We start from the raw sequence: 6,373 nt of genomic DNA, 5'->3' as shown, positions 1-6,373 counted from the left end.
CTCTGTCAAATAAATAAATAAAATCTTTAAAAGATAAATAAATTAAATTAAAAATAAAAAATGGCCTTCAAACATATGGAAAAAAATGCTTAAGGACACTCAGAATTAGAGAGAGGCAAATTAAAACAACTCTGAGAAAGATTCCATTTCTCACCTATCAGACTGACAAAAAATGAAAAATATCATAATACATTCTGTTGGCGAGGTTGTGGGGAAACAAGCATTTGAATACATTTGTGTACCTCACTGGTGGGAATGCAAATTGACCCAACCCTCTGGAAAGAACTTTGGCAATACCTCACAAAATTAAATATGCACTTACACTTTCACCCAACAATCCCACTTCCATGAATCTCTCTTGAAGACAGGCCTCCAGCAATGTGAAAAGACATATGTGAAAGGTTTTTCATCGAAGCATTATTTTTAATTGCAAAATCTTGGAAACTTATGTGGAATTTGAGAAACAAGGCAGAGGATCATAGGGGAAGAGAGGGAAAAATGAAACAAGACGAAACCAGAGAGGGAGATGAACCATAAGAGGCTCTTAATCTCAGGAAACAGAGGGTTGCTGGAGCGGAGCGGGGTGGGAGGGATGGGGTGGCCGGGTGATGGACATTGGGGAGGGTATGCGCTATTGTGACCGCTGTGAATTGTGTAAGACTGATGAATCACGGACCTGAACCCCTGAAACAAATAATACATAATATGTTAATTTAAAAAATTAAAATTAAAATAAAAAGAAAAATCTTGGAAACTATCTACCATACATGGGAGACTGTTGATTAAACTATAGCTGAGCCATACAAAGCAGTACTTGGCAGTTGTAAAAATAATAAAATAAAATAAAATAATAAAATAAAATAAAATTAAATTAAAAAGACCATCTCTGAATTGATATGGCATGAATTCCAGACACACTATTTTTTTTTAAAGATTTTATTTATTTGGGGGTGCCTGGGTGGCTCAAGTTGGTTAAGCGGCTGCCTTCAGCTCAGGTCGTGATCCCGGAGTCCCGGGATCGAGTCCCACATCGGGCTCCCTGCTCGGCGGAGAGCCTGCTTCTCCCTCTCCCTCTGCCTACTTGTGCTCTCTCTCTCTGTCAAATAAATAAATAGAATCTTTAAAAAAAAAGATTTTATTTATTTGCTTGACAGAGAAAGAGAGAGCACAAGCAGGGGGGGCAGCAGGCAGAGGGAGAAGCAGGCTCCCCGCCGAGCAGGGAGCCCGATGCGGGACTCGATCCCAGGACTCCGGGATCATGACCTGAGCTGAAGGCAGCCGCTTAACCAACTTGAGCCACCCAGGTGCCCCAGACACACCATTAAGTGAAAAAAAGCAGAGGCTGAAAGAGTGTCTATATAGTATGCTGCTCTTCATATCAGAAAGAAGAGAATATAAGAACACACACAGGGATCTGCTCATTTGGGCAAAGGAAATACAGGCAAGACAGTCTGGGAGACTGGTTCCTGAGGCACAGGTGGGGAGGGGTGGGGAGAACAGGGAATGGGAACCAGAGAGCAGGGAAGTGGAGAGAGTGCTTTGTCTCCAGCTGTATCTTTGTACATGTGTATTATTGAGATATAATTTACAACCATACAATTCACCCTTTTGAAATGTAAGATTTTAGTCTGTTGCAAAGATTTTAGTCTGTTGCAAAATGGTACAGTGATCACCATGATCTCATTCCAGAATATTTTCATCTTCCCGTTAGCAGTCACTCCCCCTTGCCTCCCCCCAGCTCCAGGTGACCATGAAACTACTTTATGTGTTTATGGATTTGCTGTTCTGGACATTTCATACAAATAGAATCAAATAACAGGTGGCTTTTGGTGTCTGGCTGCTTTCGCCCAGCAGAATGTTTTCACGGTTCATGCATGTCGTAGCATGGATCAGGATACCCGTTCCATTTTATGGCTGGATAATATTCCACTGTATGTATATACTGCATTTTCCTTATCCATTCATTTGTTGATGGACCTTTGGTATTTTTCCACTTTGGAACTATTATGGATAATGCTGCTATGAACATTCACGTACAAGGATTTGTATGAACCCGTCTTCAATTCTTTGGGGTATATACTTAGGAATGGAATTATTGGGTCATAGAGTAACTCCAGGTGACATTTTTTTTTTTAAAGATTTTATTTATTTATTTGAGACAGAGAGAATGAGAGACAGAGAGCACATGACAGGGGGGAGGGTCAGAGGGAGAAGCAGGCTCCCTGCCGAGCAGGGAGCCCGATGCGGGACTCGATCCAGGGACTCCAGGATCATGACCTGAGCCGAAGGCAGTCGCCTAACCAACTGAGCCACCCAGGCGCCCAGTGACATTTTTTGAGGAACGGCCAGACTGTTTCCCAAAAAGCCCAGGGCATCCTCATAAGAACCTTGACCCTCCCCATCAAGCCTGTGAAGCTGAAGTTCCTGGGTGAGACCTGAACCAGCCCTGCTCCCTCTCATGCCTTCTGCTAGCACTCTAAAGCTCCAAGCCCCATTCCACCTGCCATGACCTCTGGACTCCCTCTACTCCTCTCTCCCTTGCTCCCCTGCTCCCCATCTCCTCACTCTCCCCAGGACTCTCTCCTGCCCCTCAGATCCCTTCACCTGCAGCCGAATGAACTTTCTGAAATACACATCCAATCTCCTACTCTATTGCTTCAAACTCTTGAAAGCAGGAAAAAAGAATAAAGGATGACATTTGACAAACTAATGTCATTTCTGGGTTTTGGGGAGCATCAGAATTCACCTTCTGGAAAGACTGTTCTTCTACTGGATAAATTATGTTAATGAACCTGTTGATTACTCAAAGGCCAGGCTGAGTCTAGGCAGGAGGGAAGAAGAGGGTCACCAACCCTACAGAATAATTCTGTAAATGACCATCCCAGGATGGAGAGGGGCCAGCTCTAAAAATCGTTCTAATGTAGATTTAACTCGGAGAGATTGGCAGTTTCCCCTGGCAGCCTCCAGGGGCAGGGGTGCGGGGCACCCAGGTGAGGAAGCTGAGGTGGGCCTGACCTTGGAGCTCCACCCTCCCCCCTACCTCGGAGGGTTGCTGCCTCCAGCTCCCAGTGCCACTGACATGGGTGGGTCTGAGGAGGTTTTCCTCCCTCTAAAGGCAAGACAGAGGTCGTGGTTGTGTGCGTATTGCTGGCTGCGTCCTTCTCTCCAGAGTCCTGAGAGCCAGCCTCTGGCCTTATGCAGCTGCAGCTTTGGACTCTGCGTGTGGCTGCCATCAGGCGTGGTGGCGAGGGCAGTGCTCAGGGCCCAGGAATGGCAGGCAGGAGGCCTGGGTCTAGAAGACTCGTGTGACCTTGAGCAGCTCATTCTCCTACCCGGGCCTCAGTCTCCACATCGGGCCAGTGGGGATGATAATAATCCCTGTTCCCTGGTTGGGGTAAGGATTCAAGGCAGTCCGGGACTTAGAGGTGCTTTACAACATGATGTCTCTCCATGTTAATTAAGATGTTAAAAAAAAAAACCTCTTAAAATAATTTTTTATTATTTTCTTGCACGTCTTTTAGATTCATTCTTAGGTAGCTTTTTGTTTCTATTACGGTATTTTTTTTTCTTTTAGAGAGAGAGCATGAGAGTAGGGTGTGGGGGATAGAGGGGGGAGGTGCAGAGGGAGAGGGTGAGAGAGAATCTTAAGCAGGAGCCCTATATGGGGCTCGATCTCACAGCCCTGAGATCATGACCTGAGCTGAAATCAAGAGTCGGACCCTTAAGCAACTGAGCCACTCACGTGCCCCTCTATTATGGTGGTACTTTTAAAAAATGACTTTTCCTGACTGCTTATTACTACTATATAGAAATTAAATTGATTTTTGTATGTTGATTCTGTATCTGGAAAACTTGGTACTTTTAAAAATTAATCAATTATCTGCAAGATGTTTTTGTATGTGTTTTTTGGTGGGTTTTCTATATGTAGACTAACGGTTCTCAATGAGGTGTATTGCTCCCTATTTAAGAGATTTGGAAATTTATAAGGGTTTTTGTTGTTGTTGTTGTTGTTTTTGTGCCTAAGAAATTACACATTACAATTCATACTACTTTCTTTTCTTTCTTTTTTTTTTTTTAAAGATTTTATTTATTTGACAGAGAGAGACAGCGAGAGCAGGAACACAAGCAGGGGGAGTGGGAGAGGGAGAAGCAGGCTTCCTGCTGAGCAGGGAGCCCGATGCGGGGCTCGATCCCAGGACCCTGGGATCATGACCTGAGCCGAAGGCAGACACTTAATGACTGAGCCACCCAGGCGCCCTAAAGTATTTTCTTTTACTAACCTAATATTAAAATTAAAGAATTATGGTGATTTTTTGACAATATATGTGTGGGGGCGCCTGGGTGGCTCAGTTGGTTAAGCAACTGCCTTCGGCTCAGGTCATGATCCTGGAGTCCCAGGATCGAGTCCCACATTGGGCTCCCTGCTCAGCAGGGAGTCTGCTTCTCCCTCTGACCCTCCCCCCTCTCATGTGCGCTCTCTCTCTCTCTCTCTCTCATTCTCTCTCTCAAATAAATAAATAAAATCTTTAAAAAAAAAAGAAAATATATGTGTGGACAGATTAAATTATCCACGAATTTCACTTCAGGATAGGGAGTATGGCATTAATTTGTTATAGAGAGGGGAAATTGGACCTGATTGGACCTCAGGTTTTGATCATGTTCCTTCTTCTTTCAAGTCATTGTATCTTTGAATCTTTACCTTGCCTTGCTGTGCTCTCACGTCTTGGACAGAAGTGGTGATGGTGGGCACATCTAGTCTTGTACCAAATCTTAAAGGAAGTGCTTTCAACTTTTACAAAGATTTTTTTTTTTTAATCACAAATGGCTGGGGCTCCTGGGTGGCTCAGCTGGTTAAGCGGTGGACTCTTGCTATGGGCTCAGGTCATGATCTCAGAATGGTGAGGTCCAGCTCCACCACCACTCCCTGCTGAGCGTGGTGTCTGCTTGAGATTCTCTCTCCCTCTCTCTCCCCCCAGCTTGCACTCTCTCTCTGTATCTAAAAAAAAGAAAGAAAGAAAGAAAAACAATCACAAATGGATGTTGAATTTTATCCATTTTTTTCTCCTGCACCAGAGATACATTTCTTTTGATATGATGTCCCACATTGACAGATCTTCCTTTTCTATCCATACATGGTGATTGCTTTTCTAATGCTAAATAAACCCACCTGGAATTTCTGGGATAAACCCATCCAGATGCTGATACATTTTCCTGTTTTACATATTGTCAAGCTCCATCTGCAGGCATTTTACGTAGGATTTCGCAAGCGTGTTTGTGAGTGAGGCAGGCCCATCATTTTCTCTGCTTATGTGGTCCTTGTCAATTACCACCTGTCGGGTAACGGTTGTTGGAAGTACCCCCCCCGCCCCGCCCAGATTTTCACCTACCCAGGGACCGGACGCCAGCTTCCCCGCAGAAACCGTGTCCGGGGAGCGCCCCCTGGCGGCCCTGGGGCGCAAGAGCCTGAGGAGCCGGGCGGGGTGAGGGCCAGATGACAGCACACGAGGTGGCGCCAGGGCTCAGCGGGATGCTGGTCTTTGCTAGGCCTGGTGACGAGAGCAGCTCAGCTTCAGAGAAGGGGTGACCAGGATCCAGAGTGACACAGCAGTCCCATAACTACAGAGTTTTAACCCTTCTGAGCTGTACAGTTCCTGAGTCTTAATCTCTTTACCTATAAAATGGGGATAATCCATCGGCTTTCAGGAAAATAGAAGGAAGCTGTCAAAGCACAGAAGTCAGACTTCCTAGAGAATAAGGAAGGTGTCCTCTCTTGGCCTCAGCATTCTTGTTTTCTTGTCTGTTACAAGCCCTTGATAAATGGCAGCTAGGGAGAAGGGGATTCAGGACTCGTGATAATTGTTCAGCATGACAGTCTGCATCAGGGAGGTCTGTGTGAAGGAAGAACATATGTTCATTCATTAATTGTAGTTTATTATTTAATCATTGTTCATTTATTCAACAAATATTTATTGGACACTGGTAGGCAGAATAATGATCCCCAAGAGACGTCTGCACCCTCATCCTTGGAGCTTACAAATAGTTTAGGTTACAAGGGAAAAGGGAAGTAAGGTTGCAGGGGGAATGAAGGTTGCTGAAAATCGGAAGATAATCCTGGATTATCCAAGTGGGCCCAATGTGATCACAAGGATCCTTAAAAGTAGAAGGAGGAGCAGGAGTCAGAATTGCTGGTTTTGAAGATGGAGGAAGCTGAAAGAGGCCAGGAAAGGGATTCTCCCCAGAGCTCCAGTAAGGGATATAGTCCTGCTGGCACCTTGTTTTTTTTTTTAAATATTTTATTTATTTATTTGACAGAGAGAGACACAGCGAGAGAGGGAACACAAGCAGGGGGAGTGGGAGAGGGAGAAGCAGGCTT

Source organism: Neomonachus schauinslandi, chromosome 11 (assembly GCF_002201575.2).
Source record: "Neomonachus schauinslandi chromosome 11, ASM220157v2, whole genome shotgun sequence".
Classification (NCBI taxonomy): domain Eukaryota; kingdom Metazoa; phylum Chordata; class Mammalia; order Carnivora; family Phocidae; genus Neomonachus; species Neomonachus schauinslandi.
Note: the sequence above shows the minus strand (reverse complement) of the source record.